The sequence below is a fragment of the Fukomys damarensis genome, unplaced genomic scaffold (genome assembly GCF_012274545.1).
Source record: "Fukomys damarensis isolate Sample0158 unplaced genomic scaffold, DMR_v1.0_HiC HiC_scaffold_2, whole genome shotgun sequence".
Taxonomy (NCBI): domain Eukaryota; kingdom Metazoa; phylum Chordata; class Mammalia; order Rodentia; family Bathyergidae; genus Fukomys; species Fukomys damarensis.
The window spans coordinates 28,189,346-28,210,625 of NW_022900914.1; positions in this window are offsets into that span (position 1 = coordinate 28,189,346).

Below are 21,280 nucleotides of genomic sequence, written 5' to 3' on the forward strand. Positions count from 1 at the left end.
GAAAATGATTCCGTAGTCACCAGGGATAATTTCATAAGTCTCTTCTTCTCTAGAGTGAAAGTTTCACAAGAAAAGGGAATGAATCTACCAAGCGCACTTTGATACATCAAGTGCTTAACGCATGTGCTGGTACTTAAGAAGCTCTTAGTAGTGATTGAAGGAATGAATTTGTTTTTAGCTGATGCCTCCCACAATTCTGCTGGAACCATTTTGCCTTAGTGATTTATAAGCTAAGGCTTGAAGTGGTCTTGAAAAAGAGACGGAGACCAGTCTTGTCCCTCAGCCCTTTGGGGTGAGATGATGTGGGGGTGTGATGCCGTACATGGGAAGACGAGAGAAATGGGAGTGAGGATGTAGAGAAAGCAAGCGCACTCATTAGTAAGAAATGAGCCCTCTCCTCCCTGTGCTTCAGCATTACTTTCAGGAAAAACAGAAACAAAACAATACCTAGCCAGAGCCACTGGGGTGGGAGTTGGGGGCGTCATAAAACTCTATCTAAGGTTAGTCTTTCTGTCTCTGCTGACCACCACAGGAGGATGCTCAATACTTTCACCCTGTTTCTGGTGTTACGGTTCACCGAAGTTCTGATTTTCAGACTCTAAAGAAACACATTTTCTACTTTATCAAGGGCTTGAGTCAGAGCAGGTTGTGTTGATATTAGTAAAATAATTTGGACAAGGATTCTTATTATTGAACACACATACAAGATAAAATTTTCTCTTTGTAGGCATTTTCTCAGAGAATGTTTTCTCTTTTATCTAATTTTTGCACCATCCCTGTGCTGGATTTAATCAGATTATTGCCTCAACATTTTTTATCCCTGCCAAGAAGCCACAAGGCCAGTAACAACATTTTTAATAAATCAAAAGGATCAAATCAAATAAATAAATGATTTGGATAGCAAAGGTCAGGAAAGTTCCAGATGAAACTGAGAAAGGTTCTTGGCTTAGCTCAAATTGGAAAATGCATCCGCAGCAGATTTCTGGAGGTTTCAGGTTCTGACACAAGGTTTTTTACATTGCACTAATTATGGCTGGAGTTAAAGAAACATAAAACAGGATAAGGAAAAAGCAAAACAAAAACAAAAACAAAAAAGAGTGATGGGCAAGTTGGTCACAGGTATTGCTCCCGAAAGCCTCATTTCTCATGACAGAATACCAGAAAAGTAGCTCTTTGTGGTGGACTTGTCAGAATGGGCAATTTAGGAATCTGTAGGTCTTTTCTTTCTTTCTTTTTTAACCACAGTCATTTTTTTCTGCCTCAAAAAGAAAAGCATCCATCCTGCCATGGGCAAAGGTGGTTTGATGGATCTGTGATTCTTCTGAATGCATTCTAGTGTCCTTGAGCCACTTCTTCAATTGTCCTCCGTTTAGTATCCACATCCCTCCCTCCTGTTTGGAGAATCACCAGCATTTTACCTTGTTAACCATCTAGTATAGAGTCGCTTTTGCAAGTATAAAGTAATTGCAGTAGTAGAGTTTCATTTATTGCTTTCTCGAGTTTAAAAAAGTTTTACCATCTGTTTCAGGCCTATACCAAAACTGAAATCAGAGGATATGCTTTCACTTTTGCTTCTGTTACTGTTGTGGTATTATTGTATTTTAGAAATGGAGAGGTGAGAAGGCAAAATAAATCTATAATAAGTCTCAAAATGATTAGAAGATGAAAATTCTTTTGCAACAAGTGATATTATTTCTGAACTTAACCATAAAGGGTATTTCTTTACTACTCAGTAACTCTCATTAAAAAGAAGCTGAAATAGACTTATGAAAATGTCAGTAAATCAATCAGTCAAATATTTATCAACTTCTTCAAGGTTCACCATTGAACTAGGCTCTGTGGGGGTTGAAAAAGAGATTCAAGTTGATTTTTGTTCAGGGAAATCACACTAGTTAGGATGGTGAATTGTACATATATGGAATAAATAGGTCATTGTCTCTTTTTTTTGGTGTTGGAAATCAAACTCAGGACCTTGCACTTGCCAGACAGGCATAGCACCACTGAGGTACATCCCCAGCCCCTAATATATGGAATAAATAGGAAGAAAAATGAACACACAGAGACTGTCCCAATTAGAAACAAAGTCATCCAGAAGCAGTCCCATAACTGTGCTATAGAATAAGAAAGTAAGGACTCAGTACCATCACTGTTTATTACTTACTGTTAGCTAAGGGAATCATAACTTTACTAATATTATTTTAAATTGTTTGGAGTTATATACATACATATTACTGGATTTCTCTGATTTGCCTAGATAAACCAAAGAGGAATGATATATCTATATCTATATCTATATCTATATCTATATCTATATCTATATCTATATCTATATCTATACCTAGATATAATCTCCAAAGAGGTACATGGAAAAGTTGGTCCATGGAAACAGAGATGCAGAGATTTTAGCACACATATTTTCTGTGATCCATCTCAATCCTTGGTATACATTAAAATCACCTTTATAGTTTTTATAGATTAATAAATATATAGTTTAATTGGCAGGTTATCCGATTAGAAAATTAGCATTCCTGGGTCCTACTCAAGAGGTGAGGCCTGAGCACCAGGAGATTTTAATGAATTTCCAGGACTGAAAATCCTTGTGTCAAGTAGTAATTAGATCCCGATCTTGTTTGAATTATTCCTTTTTCCCTGGAACATGTGAATTAGTTTTTCCTCTGATGGGTTTGCTGAGATGAGATAAACAACCTTCACCACCTGTCAATTAGCAAGGAGAGATTTTTTTTCATGCTCGACCTCCAGTACAGCAAGCCATTCCTCACCTAGTGCCCTGTCATCCCTTGGTTAGGAAGACACAACCCTTTCTTGGCCTTCCAATAGCCTGCGTGACTGCTGCTGCCTTCTAAGTTGCTCCCTCATGACATGTAAGTATGCGAAGGCCACAGAGTTTATTCCTATAAGGACTGTTAGTCAGCTCTCCGTTACGACAAAATATCTGACATAAACAACTTAAAAGGAGGAAAGGCTTATTTTGACTTACAGTTGCAGAGGCTTCAGTCCATAGTTATTGTGTCCTGTAGCTTGGAGCCCGTGGCAGCACAGCAAAGCAGCTCAGCTCATGGCAGAGGGGAAGCAAAGAGAGCAAAAGGCTGGGTGACCAGTACGTTCCTCAAGGGCACACACTCACCCTAACTTCTTCCCACTCGCCCTTCTCCTGTATGGCTCCTCCACCTCCCAGCAGTGGCTCAGGTTGACACCAAGATATTAGTGCATGGGACTTTGGGGGACACTCCGGATCCAAACTATCACAGGTTCCTTGCTTTTCCCTGTAACTTGGATAAAAGCACCTGCTTTGACTTTCCATGTGTCAGGGCCAGTGGAATTTAATTTAAATTTCTAACTGTTTGCTCAAGCAAATGCATCCAATTGCCTATTTGATACCTTTACTTTGGTGGATACATGTGTCTTGAATTCAGTTTACTTAACTGACTTTTGGAGATTTTATTTTTTTCAACATCGGGATTAAACTCAGGATCTTGCACTTAGAAGGACAGCATCGCTGAGCTAAATCCCCATCCCTGGAGATTCTTACTAAAGAAAATGTTTCTTCCAGACTCTTTCCCATTGAAAGCTACTGGTCTTATGGTTTAATTTCCAAATATAGTTTGTTTCCATTTTTTCCTTTTCTCATATTTTTTCTTTTCCCTTCTTTCCTTTCCCCTACCCTTCCCACTTCCCCTACTCCTTTAGCCCTTTTCTGCCTATTTCACATTGTCAATTATACAATTTGAACCTTATTTACACTTTTAGTTTTTCACACCAGAGAGAAAGGACTTGGTATTTACACATGTGTGTCCTATATATTTTACTTAAGCGTATGGCCTTAACATGCATCCATTTTTCTATGAATGACTCTAATTTCTCATTCTTTATGGCTGAGTAGTACTCCATTTTATAGAAAAAAAAACCCACATCTCCTTTATCCAGTCTCCAACTGATGGGCAAATGGGCTGTTTCCAAGTTTTAGCTATTATGAACTGTGCTGCTATAAACATGGGTGTACATATATCACTGTGGTATGATTCTTTTAATTATTTTGGAAAGATATCCAGCAGAGGGATATCTGGGTCAAATGGAACCTCTGGTCCTAGTTCTTTGAGGTATCTCCATATTGATTTCCACAGTGGTTGCACCAGTCTGCACTCCCACCAACAATATGAAAGAAAGTCTTAACAGGCCGTTACAATGATATTGTACTCTGTTCTCTTAAGTGTTTTACTCTTTGGGCTTTCTTATGTAAATCTTCAGTATACCTCCAGAATTTATTTTTATATAAGATGAGAAATAAAAGTCCAGCTTTATGATTTTTTAAACATATGAATAATCAATTGTCCAAGAACAAATTATTTCCTTCTATTCTGATAGCAAATGCTAGTTTTCTTATACATTTTATTTCCAAATGTGTGGGTTACCTTATTTTGTTCCACTGCTTTATTTGTCTATGCTTGCAATTCTGTGTGTCTTATTATAGCTGCTTTATAAAAGCTCTGAATACCTGGTAGGACATCTCAGCCCATTTTGCTTCTTCAAGATTCTCTAGATTAAGCTTGAGTTTCTGCTCTTCTATATTAATTTGGAATTAGTTTATCAAGATCAGTAGCTACAACTACCACTCTGGAGACTGGTTTGAATTGCCCTTAATTTGGAGATCAACCTGACCAGAACTGATTTATGATTTTGGATTATTTATGATATTGAGTTCCAATCCTTTAACACTCATTTTGTTTAGTTTCATTATAATGTCCTTCAAAATATTTTATAATTTTCTGTATAAAAGCTTGCATATCTTATGTTAGATTTATTCTAGATTAGATATTGAAGCGATTTAGATAGTATTTTAATATTTTGTCTTTATTGTTGTAGAGAGGCACAAATGATTTGTGTGTGTTGATATTACATTCAGTTTTACAAAACTATTATTGGTTATAATAAATTATTATTATCTGCAAATAATAGCAGTCTTGTCAATATTTACAGAGTATGTTTCTTTTTCTTATCATAATGGCTAGATTCATGAATGGAAATAATGAATGCTTTGTTCCAGATTTTAAAGGAAATGTTTTCAACACTTCTCCATCAATTGTGATAATTGTTATGGTTTTTTGGTAGATCAACATTGCTAGATTAAGAAAATCTCTTTTTATTTCTACTCAATTTTATAAGTTATGAATATATGCTGAATTTTATTCAATTAGTTTTGAAAAAATGTTAATGTAATGACTTACAAATATGTTTTCTAATGCTAGTCTCATTTCAAATTTCTGAAATAAATTCACCATTTTCTTTTACTATAATATATCTGGAATTAATCTGCTAAGCCATTAAAATCTTTACATTTATCTTCATGAGTGATACTGGGTTTTCATTTTCTAGAACACTATACTTGATAGCTATCAAGGATTTGCCAGTAACATAAAATTAATGGTAGTGTGTTCCCATATGTCTGTACTCTGAAATAGTTTTTATGAGGGTGAAATTATTTGTTCTTGAATGGTTGGTGTTCCTATTATAGAGGGAAATATCCAACCTATTTATTAAATACTTTGAATTCTCATTAATTGTCATTTCTTCCTGTGTTTGTTTTGATAAGTTATATTTCTGTGGAAATGTTTGTTAATCCATTTTAAAACTTAGGTGAAATAACAAAGCTATTAATATCTTTATTACATCTTTCTATCTCTTTGATATTTATAATTCTGTATCTTTTTGAAAAACATTTTCAAATACATTTTAAACTTTTTCTCTTTTACCTTAACCATTTGTATCAAAAGTTTTCTGATTTATGAATACTTTTCCAGGCCAACATAGTTATTCCTCTCTATTGTCTACAGTTTTAATTTTTGGTTTAGCAGATGTTCCACTTGTATCCTAGCTCTTGTCATTATAGAGCTGTTGTCAGCCTAAACCATGAAATTCCAAACATATTTTATGGATCATTTTTATTATGTGTGCAAAACTAGAAAAGTTCCATCCAAAAATAGTGTCTGTCTATTTACTCACGGGTAAGTTTGAACAAGTTTCTCCAACCGGCAGAAATGACCAAGAGATAGAAAAATCACACCAGTTATTATTAGTCATTGCACACTCCACGTTCACTGGCATCAGATATGTCTTTACAATGGTCCAGGGCCAGCCTGTATTTCTGTCCTCTGTCTCGCACCAAATCATTTCTCTAACATTTTCATGTGGAATGCTATTTCCCACATTACAAAATTTTATTAAAACTCATGATGGGTGAATCATACACATTTTCTTAAGGACTCTGTGCTGTCTGTGTGTGTGCATGTGTGCCCATTCTTGGGTTAGGAGTTTTAGTGCAGCTGTGGTGGACCACGACAAAGGCGACTGCTGGTCACTTGTGTACAGAGTGGGAGTCATCCCTAGAAGCAGAATCTTAGCAAGAGGTGCTAAGTTTTAAAAGATAGTTAAAAATATGAATAATATGAGTGATTTATCTTTCTATTCTCCTCAGTGAGCAAAAGGCCTAGGAAGAGCATGAGATGGACTTTAGAAGTCTGATTTTCTCTGTCTTAATTCTCATATATCTGTTAGCTGTTCAGAAGTAAGATGTAGAATTTTCATACAACACAGTGCATAAATGCAAGGAAATCTACATTTGATGCAATTGATACTCAAAGAAAAGATGACTTTCTCCCTCGTTGGAAGAAAATTAGCTATGTACACTTTAGTAAATGTCAGTACTATGCAGTATGGGAAATTTAGTTTGGAAAAAAATCAAAGAGCAAATTTATGCTTAAACAAACTCAGACTTTCAATTTTAATCTCAAACAGTCATAATTCTTCGTTCTTGTGACAGACTTTCTGGATTAGGAGAAAGTGCTATCAAATATAGGCAAAGTTAGAGGGCCTTTCCGTTTATATCACCCGTAACAAAGTCATGTCTGGCCAAATGCTAGGAAATGAACTGCAGACATGTAATGATGAAAATGCTTAGCACAGGATTACCATCTCTTTGGGTTTTCTTTATGAACCATTTCATTTCCCCAGTAAGGTAAGTTTCTGTTACCTTTAGACAAAATTATCCAGTGTATTTAATATTTAAGCTTCATTTGCCAAACTGCTCCTTCTGTCCCGATACACTTTTTCTCTGTTCTTCAGTCACACTGAGCTTCACTTGGCCCTTCTTCGGTATCAGGCTTCTCTTGATACAGGGATGTTGTTTTCTACCAAAGCTTTCCGCCACTTTCACCTCATCAAATCCACCCTCATGACACAACTTATCACTTAACCCGATCTTATGCCTAGGTAACTTCTTTTACCATGTACTCATATTCATTTGTAACACAAATGTATGATGTATGCCTGTACTTCTTTATTGTTCTTTGTTTCCTCAGTGAAATAGAAGTTACTTCTGGACTCACAATTATATATTGAATGCCCACATCAGGGCATACACATCATAGATGTTTCACAGAAAGAAGTGAATAAATAAAGTTTTCAAAAGCAATGTTCTTACCTTTTATGAGTATGAATACAGAATGATTTGTAAAATATTGTATTATATATAATTCCTATAGAAGAATTTCTCTAGACTAAATGTAATCCTAGGGATAGGAACAAGCGGCTATGTCAACACAGGAGTAGAAAGCAATTCTAAACTGCATTTATAGTGTTCTTGAGGAAGTTGTGATTTGAAAGTACATCAGTTGGAAAAATACATAAACACATAGCCATAGACCAACATAAAATAAAGTCAGTGATTAATAGATGCACAGGCAATGTGTGTATGAATGAAGAAGGGATTAGTTCCAACTGGGTTGATCAGAGAAAGCCTTACTAAAGATCAGGATGTGGGCGTTGAAGAGGAGATTGCGTTCTACTGGTAAAGGATTTGGCAAAATGATTTTAGGCTAAGGTAAGAAAACAAGAAAAGTTACAGACACACACGCAAGTGCATGGAAAATTGGCATCAGTGTAAAATGTGATATAATTTTAAGGTCTAGAATGGGTCTCCTGAGCTGCGTTTTGGTACTGGGGATCAAACTCAGGACCTTGCACTTGTGAGAACCACTGAGCTAAATCCCCAGCTTACCCTGCACTTGTGTAACAGAATAGTATAAGTAAAAGTGAGTTATATGAAGGATGGATCTGAGAGATGATAGATGTGGAGGTTAGAGAACAGTTAGAAAGGGGTTATAAAAGTCCAACCAATAACAGTGACACCATAAACTAATAAAAGATACTGCAAAAGGAGAAAACTGGACTCGAGGTAGTAGACATGGAAAAGAGATGTTCATAGTTCCATAAGATGCCAGGCATAATTTAAAATATGTCACTAACTGTGACCAGGAAGATAAAAATGCTATTAACTTGGAGGTGCTGAGAATATTGTGGGACACATGGTAGGGATACCTAACGGATGGGCGTCTGGCAGACAATTATCCGTGTATGAGACTTCAGAGAAAGGTGAGGGTCAAGGGTTAAAGGCGGAGCTGCAGATGGACATACTGCTATGCCAGTCCATGAAAATGGACAAGAAATTGAAGTGTTCTTGAAAAGACTTTGGCAAAAATAAGTGACTTTAGTTAGGGGCCTCCGTGAGTGACAGGACAAGTGCATATGAGGTGAGATTAATACAATGATACACTAGGCCCAAAAGGGAGGTGAGATATTGTAAGAGGGGCAAACAGCTTCAGTTGGTGACAGGTAAGAAAACGGGACAAATGGCATAAATAGTCATTAAAGGTGAATCTCCAAATCATGCACTTAAAAATGATGCACTGATGTTTGAAACAAATTCTGTTATATACAAATCATTCTTCAGTAACTGAGATTTAACTTGAGTGGAGATCTTTGACGGAGGCTCATAAAGAATTCTGAAGTCAAGCTGTTGAGAGGATGACAATCAGAAAATTTGAAATCTGCATAGATGGTGTAAAAAGAAAAAGTAATATTCTAGGTGTTAAAGCAAAAGTAGTGGGCAATGTAACAGTTCTTTTCAGTACTGATGGTTGAATCCAAGGCCTCCACACTGAGCTACATTCCCAGCCTATGTATGTATGTATGTATGTATGTATGTATGTATGTATGTATGTATCTATCTATCTATCTACATAAATTTTTGAGGCAGGGTCTCACTATGTAGTTCAGGTTGGCCTTGAACACACTAAGTAGTTTAGGGTGGCCTAGAACTCCCAGCAATCCTCCTGCCTCAGCTTCCTGAGTACTTTATTGAGTACTGAATTTACACCATTACACCAAGCCTTTTAATTTTTTATTTTGAGCCAGTCTCACTGTCTCAGTTTACTTTTCTGTTGCTGTGACAAAATACCCAACACACAGAGTTAAAGGAGAAAAGGGTTATTTGGCTTATAGTTTGTAGAGGTTTCAGTCCATAGTTGGTTGGCTCCAAGGCAGGGTGTCATTGCAGAGGGCAGTCGCAGAGAAATGGTCTATAGTAAGCAGGCAGGCAAGGGCATATTAGCCCACTTTCTGTCCCTTATATTATGCAAACTACATACCCTAGGGTGGGTGTAGCATTCATATCCTTAATCCTAGCCAGAAGAACTATGCAAAACTAATCAATGAACTGATTTAGTAATCACACACTCTTAATCCCAGCCACCTCTGAAAAGTACCGCCCCCCATGACTGCATGTGGCTTTGGAGGAACATCTAGACACAAGCCACTAACACTCACTAAATCTCTAAATTGCCCAGGATTGGCTAGAGCTAACTTGAAGTCTTCCTGCCTCCTCCTCCCAGAGCACTGGGATTATAGCTGTGCACCATTATTCCTAGCTGACACTGTTTTCTAAGAGGATGGCGCAAATCTCAAGGGTATTGAAAAACAGTCCTTGTTCATTCTCTGTGGTCATAGGAAATGGATAGCAGAAGGCATGTTTTACAATTGAGACAGTAGGCCACGAAACACTGGCAACAAAACAAATTTCTTGTTTATCCTCCCCACTGACCCAATGATTTTTGAACTGTACATTGCTCAGTTACATCATAGAAATAATATGTGAATATTAGTAAAAAAATGTTAGTGCCTACCCGATTGTATTGACTCACTCATTTTTAAAAAATCTATTGAGTAGCCACTGCATTCTAGACATTGCCCTTTTGCCACCAAATGTAAAGCAATAATTTTATCAGATAAAAGCAAAGTCAGCTAAAAGACTCACATCAGAGGAAGAGGAAGCAAGCTTGGGAAAGTGATGAGAGCATCACTAATGGGTGCATTTTGTTTTCTGCTTGTGGAGTCCACACATCTTGGCAGTGAGGACAGGATGTGGGCATCAGAGTCAGGGGACTTGGGCTTTTGGGCTAACTCTGCTGCTAATGGGCTAAGTAATTTCATGTGAGTCACTTCTGAATTTTAAGCCCAAATTCCCTCATCTACTAAATAAAGTTTTAAAAAATCTCTTCTAATCCATGATTCTAAATTTAGTTCTTCCTGTTTCAGGAGAGACTTAACACATGAGGTGTTCATTTATTTCTAGAAGTCACTTTTCATTTGGTTTCTTAACCTTTCTGCGCCTCAGTGTTATCATTTACAAAATGAAGATATAAATCCCAGTCGTAGCTGCCTCAGAGGAAAGTCATAAGCTATAATGAAATAATAGATGGAATGTGCTAACTATAAGAAATATCATCACCACCAACACTTCACTTAAATGTGTGATTACATTTAGATCCTCTGCATCATCATTTTTTCTTTAACATCTTTTGTTTTAGTTAAAAGCCAGTTGTGGGAGTTCAGACTGGTGCAACCACTGTGGTAATCAATATGGAGATATTTCAAAAAAACTAGGATTAGAGGTCCCATTTGGCCAGCTATCCCTCTGCTGAGTATCTTTCCAAAATAATTAGAAGAATCATACCACAGCAATATATGTTCACTCACATTTATAGTGACACAGTTTGTAATAGCTACAATTTGGAAATAGCCCAAATGCCCATCAGTTGGAGACTGGATAAAGAAGATGTGGTTTTTCTATAAAATGGAATATTACTCAGCCATAAAGAATGAGAGATTAGAGTCATTCATAGGAAAATGGGATTCATATTGAGGATATACTCTTGGGTGAAATAAATAAGTCACATGTGTAAATACCGCATAATTTCTCTGGTATGAAAAACTAAAAGAGTAAATAAGGTTCAAATTGTATAATTGATACTATGAAATAGAAATAAAAGGACTGAAGGAGTAGGGAAAGTGGAAAGGGTAGGGGAAAGAAAAGAAGGGAAAAGAAAAAATATGGGAAAAGGAAAAAATGGAAACAAAGTTTGTAAATAGGAAAGGGTGGAGGGGGTGAAGGGAGGGCAGGGGTGGTATGGGGAAAAATGAGAACCAAGACCTGTCATATAAAGGTGCAAGATCCCAATGATGAATGTAACTGTATTGTATACCTAAAAAGTACCAATAAACTTAATGAAAATAAAAGCCAGATGTATGTTACTGACATATTATTGTTCGAATTTCTTATCTCTATTAGCAACCCTCAAAAGAAAGGGAAAGTATGATGTTTTCACTTACTCCATGAAATAACTTGTAATAGGATAAAGCTAGAAAGATTATGTTGAATTATCATGGATTCTCATTAACCACAATGTTCTCCATATCCTCATAACTGAAGAATAAAAAATAATAGAAACCTGTTTAGTAAATTTGGCTACTTGAGTTCTTTGATAATACTTCCTAAATCACTTAATGATTTCTGAAAGCATTCTGAGTTGTCTTAATCCCTTTAAGTGTCCATGAGATACTGTTTGATCATAAAAAGAATGAAATCTTTTCATTGTGACAACATGAATATAGTTGGAAGATATGGTAAGATAGGATAAGAAAAATAAGTAGGTACCATTTTGTCTCATTCATATGGAAAATCTAAAAAGTTTATCTTACAGAAGTAGGGAATACAATGGTTGTTGCCATAGGCTTGGGTGGGTCACATAAGGAGATTTTGGTCAAAAGGTTATAATTATATTTAGGAGGAAGAAGTTCAAGAGATATGTTGTACAATATGGTGGCTATAGTACACGACAATATGTTATATTGTAACAAGAATGGATCTAAAGTAGTCTTACCACAAAGATTATGCATATGTGAGATGAGCATTTGTTAAATAGCAGATTTTATCATTCTGAAATGCATCTAAACTTCAAAATATTATGTTTAAGCAATAAATATAACTTTTTCTGTTGATCTAAGAAACAATAAAGCCTTATCTGCACTCCTACATTACAACATTTTAAAATCCAAACTTATCAGAAACAAAGTAAAATATTTGCTAGTAGCTACACAGAAGGAAAATGTTACTCATTTGTAGCAAAATGGATGCACCTTGAGACCATAATGCTAAGTGAAATAAATCAGGCACACAAGCTTAAGTATCGCAGTTTCTCTTATATGAGAAATTCGGAATATAAGTAGAGCAATATAAAAGATAGATAATAGAAAGTAGGGAGATAGATCTTTTGCAAAAGGAAGGGGACGAACAGATGGAGGTAGGGAAGAAAGAGGGGAGAGAGAGAGAATGGATAAAGACGTAAGAGGTGTCATCTACATGCACCGATTCCCCATGAGGGGTGGAATCATCATGTATTGCAAACGTGTACTACTAAAAACAAAAAACTAGTTCAGCACGATTAGAGTATTTTGGTAGACATAAAGAAGAATATGTGGTTTTATGTAGAGGAATTGATACAATTTTACAGTCTGGGTAGGAAAGTTGGCACAGTGCCAATATGCAATTTACTTTAACTGTGGAAAGTTTAATCTTATTAAAAGTAGAATTTGGGGGTAAGTCTTGAATGACAATAATTTCAGTTAGTACTCTGACCTAATTCCAACATGAGATGAGACAATGAGGAGCAGATATAGAAATAGGAGGAACAGGAATCTTGTGACATTTATGATGAAAAGGGAAGGGAATTCTCAGGACAGGTCTATATGCTGTGGATTTGGGGAGAAAAAATTTTCAAAAATACAGAGAAGCTTAGTACTGTGGTGCACATCTATATTCCCATACTGATGAGGCCGAGGCAGGAGGATTGCTTGATCCCAGGGGTTTGGGGCCAGTGGAACCACATAGCAAGGTCTCATCCCTTAATAAACAAATATTTAAAGCATAGAGAAAATATGTGTTAGCAGCAGCCAGATGATCTTGAGGTAAATTCAGCTAAAGAAAAATGGGAAAGCCTATAAACAGTATTGAAACTAAAAAATACAAATTTGGAGGTCAGATACAATGAGAAGGAAGAAAGAATCAAGGGAAATTGTTGTGGCTGAGTTCAGAGTTTTCTAAGAACTCACTTTGAAAACTACTTCCCCAGGTCATGGCTGCTTTCTCCCCTTCTTCTGCATGCAGAAATGAGGGAAAGGGGAATCAGGGAGAGGTAAGAGAATGACTTCTTCTAAAGTAATGGTGATGACTCAAATAGAGAATATAATATTTTTTCATAATTGAGCCCCAAAGTAAATGAACAGATTAGGTACATGTGAGTAGAATAACATGTGCAGTGTGCTGTCTGACTCTTTTTCATACATGGAGATAAAATAAATTAAAAGACAAGAAGAAAAATCAGACTGCATCCAGAGTGTAAGACCATTTCGATGTACATTTCCTTTGTTTGTAGTGAAGACTGTAAAAATTCCTTTGAAGAAAGCCATATGGTCATTCTCTAAAACCCATATTTGGATCATGAAGATTTCTAACCCACAGAAAAAGCAAATATGGTTGATGGAGAAATAGGAAGAGTGTAAAGACCTGAGCGGCATCTGGTGTGGAATGTTTGCCACAAACCAAAGGAAAGGCCACAGGCATAGGGCAAGGGTCTATATCCTACAGCTGAGGGTCAGATGCCATACCCTGCCTAGTGTGTCTGGGCCAGCTAGCAACATTAAAGACATGACCTGCCCCACCACACCGCCTGACTATAAAATTCACATTCCTCACCAGGATTGTTAGGTAAAGAAATATTAGGCCTTTGAAGTTCATTTTCTATGCTTTCTCCATGCCCACTGTCCCAGCCAACTGGGCAATCCTCTGAGGGAGTTCACAGTGGGCAGAGGTTGAGTTGGCTCATGAGAGGAATCCATTGGGAGGAATACTTTGACAAAAAAATAATTATTAAAAAAAAAGAACAAAAAAAGCTGAATCTGTTTCCATGACTACCTTTTCCCTATCAACTGAAAAGAATTACAACTTGCCCAACAGTCCAAGGTTATAGTTTGGGGAGAATGCAATCTGCTTTGGACTTAAATTGGTATTAATATGATGGGCACTGGATTAAATTTTCCTACTAAAACTGAGAAAAGGATGCAAGTTCATAGACTATTCAACTTATGATAGAAAATAATTATAAGATGTCCAAAAGTAGCTTTAGTCTTCCAGAGAAAATCATCATAGAACCACAGGGAAAACAAAAAAGACTGTTCTGTGAATTAAGTGATATCATTTTGGATAATATGGTACTCAGATAAAAACTGATTTTACTATATAGGCAACTGAATGTGTTCGATGTAAGTAGAAGTATAAGTCACAGAACCTACGAAACTGTCACAGATGCTGCTAGTGACCCTAGTAAATGAAAAGGTTTACTTTGATTCATAGTTTCACTCCATGGTTAGTTGGCCCTGTTACTTTGGACCTATAATGATACAGCATAGTGTGAGCACATGGCAGAAGAAGCTACTCACCTCATAGTAGGTGGGAAGGGAAAGAGAGAGAAGGGCTCAGGGTGACAATATGTCCTTTAAGGGCACACTTCAATGACTCAACTCTCCCTTGGTTAACTACTTCCTGTTAGTGCCTCCATCTGCCAATGAAGCCTTTTAACACATAGGCTGTTACAGGGACACTCTAAATTATAGCACAAAGCAGCCTTCTGAAAATGATTTTAAAAAAATGACAAAAGGCATATTGGTACCCCTTGGGTGGGCTAAGCAGGCCAGAAATCACACACATATACCTAAGCTTCCTGACATTAGACCCCAGCTGAATAGAGGGCCAGTGAAACTAGGATAAAGTACAATGAAGTCCAGTGAGAGTTGACATTTGAGGTAGGCAAAGATTAAATGATTTTCAGGTCCTTTTTTCAAAGGTTTATCTGTCCAAGTCAAGGCCAATAACATTCCAGACAACTTGATTGTGAATGTGAGAACTGTACTGGTTACTTTTGACATTTTTAAAAAGTAAGGTTATGACACTCAAAGAATAGAAGAAGCATTATTCTGACCTGATTTCAAAAGTTATCCTCAAAGGATATTTTAAATTCTATAGTGATGGCCTTGAAATATAAACTAGAATTACTTTTTCAAATAGATGCTTTATGGCTACATTATAAAAGAGGTAGTAATAATTAATAAAAGTTGTTTCCAGTTAAGCTAATACTCCTTCTGAGTAGATTCACTGGCAGATTAATACAAACTTATTTTGTATCCAGATTGCCAGGCAAATGTGTTTCTTGTCATTTTCTGGTAAACAAGATGGATATACTGAATGATCACCACTCAAGAGATTATTGGCAAGTTGATATGTTTGATTCCAGCCGGTTGATGTGTATTATGCCTATCTACCTAGGCAATGTTGACAATTTAGACAGGACAATTGTTTGTTTTTTTCTGAGGGGGCATAGCTTTTCTGTATACTGCTGGTTTTTTAGTAGCAACCTAAGTCTTTATCTAGTAGATGCCATTCTCCATATTTATCCATAACATAACAAGCCAAATACTCTCCAGACATTACCAAATATCCCTGGGGCAGCAGAAGTACTTGCAGGTGAAAAGCATTTATAGGGGAGGTCTCTTCAGGCATTCTGCAAATATCTTTCCTAAGGGATCAACTCTTATCCAGATACATATAAAATTTGCTGGTAATGAATGTTAGGACATTATATGAAAGAACCAAGATATAAACTTTTCTCAGTTGATCAGTATTTAAATTCAATAGACAGAAACATCTCATGGGTAGATAGGAAATCTACCTTTAAATTCAAAAAATAAACTCCATTGGCAAAAGTTAAAGGAAACGTCTTAAAAATAAATCTAATGGCTTTAGTTGATGAATCTAATTTGAACAAGTATATGCTTTTTAAACTTATGAAAACTTAAATGCCATTATCACAGAAGAAAAAATGTCTAAATAAAGTCATTGTAATCTGGTTATCAAGTATTGTGGTCATTCAGTATCACATTTTAGGAACAAAGATTTGAGAGAAGCTTATTAAGCAGAGAAATTTGAGAAAATTGTGGCCAAGGGAAAACAATGTTAACATTAGAGAAGACAAAACTCAGACAAGGCTTAGTGGAGGCGGATGGTATTGGAAAGGCTATCATGTGGATGATAGAGTATGTTCTATTCTGCACAAAAACATTAGAACCAATGAATAAAAATTATAGAGAGCTAGATATAAGGAACCACAATTATCTTACAATAAAATGCATATTTATGATGTTTAGTGCTATTTGTCAAGTTATCGGGCTTGAGAGATAGCTGGATTACTAAAGTAAACTTCTGGATATGTGTAGATGGGCCATGTGGGTGGGACCTTGGGGGATATATCTACTCCCTGGCCTTTTCTTCTCCAGCTCTTTCTCTGGTCTCTGCTTCGTGGCTGCCATGAGATGGGCGGCTTTTCTCTACCATACCCTTTACTGTGATGTTTGTGCCTTGGACTGAAACCTCTGAAACCAGGAGCCAAAATGAAACTTTGCTCCTTTAAACTGTGTATGTCAAATATTTTGTTCCCCTAATGGAAAGCTGAATAATCTAAAGCATTGCAAACAAGCTAGCCTTATAGCCACGGCTGGACAATGCTTTGTCTGGTACATTGTACAATGTTGTTTCTATGGTAAAAAATACTAACTGAAAGATTTTTTTTTTGTACTGGGGATCGAACTCATGTCCTTGAGTTTGTGAGGCAGGCGGGAACCACTTGAGCTAAATCCTTGGCCCTCAAAGCTCTGTTCTTAACAATTTTGTTGTGGTTCTACTCAGTAGTTGCTTAGTACACTTTCATTTTACCTATTAAAGAGGTAGACTTTTTTTTAAGAGACAAAGTCTTGATATATCGTCTAGGGTGGCTTGGATCATGCTATGAAGCCTTGGCCAGACGAACTTGAAATCCTCCTTCTGAGTACTAGAATTACAGATTCTTGAGACATCATGCTTGGCTCAAGAAATTTTTTCCACTACAATATTGCCTTTTTGTTGTATTCCTGGCTGGCCTCTAACTCATGATTTCCTGCCTCATCCTTTTGAGGATGGGATTACAGTTTTGCACTAAAATATTGATCTCTGATTATGAAAAAACACTTGAATTCATTATATTTTTTTGATCCTCACAGTTCTACAGGTTGTCTCATTATCTCAGTTTTACAGCTGAATAAATTTTGTATGATTGAGTCAGATTACCCAAGGTCCCATAACTGTAATTTTCAAATCTAGGATTTAGATCTAATTTTCTATAATTTTGAGTTTATGCCAGACTAGCGTTGAGATTATCTTGCCTAAGGGACATTTTTCCAAACAGTAAACTTCTGAACTATTACAGATCAGAGGTATTCAATAAGACTTATTTATCATTATTTTTACTGGAAGACTGCAAGTGTGCCTTGGTAGTTCATTTTTTCAAGGTGTTATGGTTGCTCAGTGGAACTGTATAAACCAACCCAATTACTTTCATAGGGATAAGCTCAAATGAAAGACATCAGATACCCTTGAATATCCAAGTTCCTCACCCAGAATTGCTGTCTCATTTGAAGCTGCTCTCGGTGACATGGGTACTTGTTCAGATACAAGATGTATGTTCCACAGTTAATCCAGAGCCACTTGTATGGATTAGGATTGGATAAAGGAAGATTATAAAAAATGATCAAAGATGCCATTGACTATTCTGAAGAGCTCTTTTCTCCCTTTTTAATTTAAATATAACCATATATTCAATTAGGTATTTTTCATTCTATCACTCTCAAATATCAATGACCTTTGCATGTTTAAAAACATTTGCTTTGGTTGGAGAGGACCTTGTTGGATGTTGGATGTATACAGACTATCTTCAAAATGCTAGATCAAGTGCTCCAATCCTTGGAGAAGTTTGCCATCAGATGAATATGAAGTTGTTCACAAGAATGGATATATGTGTGATGAGTAGAGTTTGCATGATAATTCTAAATAAAAATTTGAACAGTGAACTTGTAAATATGAAACAAGATTAATTTTCACAAGGGCTAAGTATTTAGCTCAGTGGCACCACACCTGCCTTGCAAGTGCAAGGTCATGAGTTTGGTCCCTGGTACTGAAAAAAGAATTAATTTTCATGAAAGCTGTTTAGCTAGCTGGATATCTAGTTAATCAAGGTTATTTCTTCTATATAATAGAATGGTACTACTAAAGTGGATTCATGAGATCTCCATGGTGTTTTCTTGATATTCAATGAATCCTTCAACTTTAGTATAATTTTATAACAAAGTTTTGTATATATCCAGTATCTCACTGGTTCTGAATTTCAGAATTTCGGATTCGAGAAATTGATGGACTTAATAAAACACTTTTCCCAGGAAAATGTTCACCTACAAACTTTTTCCAAATTATAATATATAAAATTAGAAATATTCAAATGCATATATAGTTATATATACTTAATATCACTATACCATACTTAAAATCACATATACATTTGTAGCAGCTGATACTGAATCATTGGCTTTGGGGAATCTAACACTCCCAGTCCCCCAGGACTGTTTATTAACCATGGGTTTTATATAGCTACTGCCTTTGGAATGCTATATGTTTTGAAGGTGAGCTGAATTACATAGCCTTTAATTGAGACATTAAAAATGTGGATTATTGCCAGGGATTTAGCTCAGTGGTTTGGTGGCCTGCCTTGCAAGCACAAGGACCCAAGTTCAATCCCCGGTACCAAAAAAAAAAAAAAAAAAAGGATTATTTTATTTATTACATTTAAGAAATATCAATATTAAGAATTCAATTACACTTGTATCTATAATACAGGTACAGATTGTATTGAGCACATATTCAAATCTTTTATGTTTGGAAAAAGAGATTTTAAAAGTTTCCAATGAAAACTTACTGATGGGTACTCTGATTGCCAAAAAGCTACTCCCCTTTGTGAGAAATAAATATATTTATATGAGACAAATAAGTATGTTCCTTTACACCTTTGTATTTTTAAAGATAACACAAAGCACACATTTTTGACGTTTTCCACTATTATGTAAAATACTAGTTACTAGTAGTTACCTTTTATTTGTACTCAGTTATGCTAGATATAACACCAGTTTATATTTCCCTTACCATCCTATGAGATTGGTATTATTTTCCTTAATTCATATTTAAGAAAAGAATCAAAGAAGTAGGTAATTTTAGCTAGTGAATGACAGTGTTGGAATTAATCACAGAGTTCCTTTCTTTTTAGAGAGAAAACTTTATTTATGAAATGATTATCTTCATGTTGTTTTCAACTAGTTCTGTGAGTTTGTATCTTCAAATATCCTGTCATGTAAAGGCACAAGATCCCAATGATGAATGTAACTGTACTGTATACCTAAAATGTACCAATAAACTCAATAAGAAAAAAAAAACCCAAAAAAACAAACACAACAAACAGATATAAAAAAGATATATTTAGTGGCTGTATCTTTAAGTGTATGAAGGTAGAAACTTTAACTGAATTTTAAAATACAGAAAAAGAAGTTAGTATTATTCCTCTGCTTGGCTGAGGACTGGATTTCTTTTCAAATGCAGTCTTTCCTGCTGTTCCACTTTATCACAAAGTGGTGCCGCACATAATTTTTGAATCAATAAATCCACAGTTGTATTAAGAAATATTTTATTAATAAAACAGTAAATTCCACTTGCTTAGCATTTCCAGTAATGGATAAATTGGCCTTGCAACAGAAAAACAAAACAAAACAAACCCCTTAGATACCCAATCACACAAAGCACTAGAAGGGTAAGATCGTGTGGCCTTTCTTTGATGTCTTGGGGACTGACCACCTCACACATTATTATAGTAATTGTTTGTTTGTTTTAAAAAAGGCAACACATTACATGGATAAAAAAGAAGCATACTCAATCAGAAAAGTTACAGTCTAGAGATGTAATCAAATTTATGCCAGGTAGTGTGAAATCCTTTATTAATTACAAACTATGCACGGACCCTGATACTTTTGGTATGAAAATTCTCAGATTTTATTAATCTTTTTCTCTCCCTAACTCATGTTCCTCTCTTTTCTTTCTCCTTTCAGGAAGAAAAACAGTTAGATGTTTAAGTAGGCCAATAAAATTAGAAATATTTTACTGGCGATATTAGATGATATCATTGCATGAAATTTTAAAATTTATGTTGGGAAGAAACATTGAAATCAATCCCAAGCATCATGCCTCACCGATACACCACCACTCAATTTATTTTTTATAATATATTAGAATCTTTCCAGATGAAACTAGTTCAAGTTACTAGATCAAATGGAAGAGAAACCATTTTTTTAAAAACTTAAACTGTAAATTAGTGGTTTTGTATTCCCTTTTTATTTCACTGGCTTTCCCTGAGTAAGACTGAATGAGAGAGGTGAGGGGGGAAAAGACTTGCGAATTCTTTAACCTGGCGAATTAAAAAGAGATAAAAACCTGAAACAGAAGTAATGGGCATTAAATTTTAGTTTTATACCATCTAGTTTCGGGTCATGAAAAGCCTTTAAGACTCTTCTTACATAATTACTTGGCAATCATAGACAGTGGTGATTTGCTATGAATATTCATATTTCTAAGTTACCATGACTCTGAAATCCAGGCCACTGGTTGGCATTTTTCATCAACTAAAATATCAAAAAAGGTGTTTTGCATTTTTTGCCTTTGCTGGTTAAAGCTAACTCTAAAGGTATTGTTATCTTGTATGAAATCTAGTATCATTCTGGGAGATGTTCAAGTAATGTGACCAATTTTACCTTCCATCCTAATAATGCTCTTCCTTTGCATTACCTTCTTATACTAATAATTTATTGCTATGAACATCATTGAAACAATATGCAAAAACAAGTGAGTAATCTGTACTTTCCTACTATTTAATGCATGTTAAGCTAAAACTATATTTAATGATATAGATTTAAACCAGAAAAGTTAAAATTTAGTCAAAAATCAACCTAAAGATAACTTTTTAATGGATAGTAATACGGAATCAAAAATGATTGAAAATACTTTTTTAGTTGAGAAAGTATTTACTTTCCAAAAAGGTTTGTCATGCACATCAGGTCTCAGAATATATATATATAT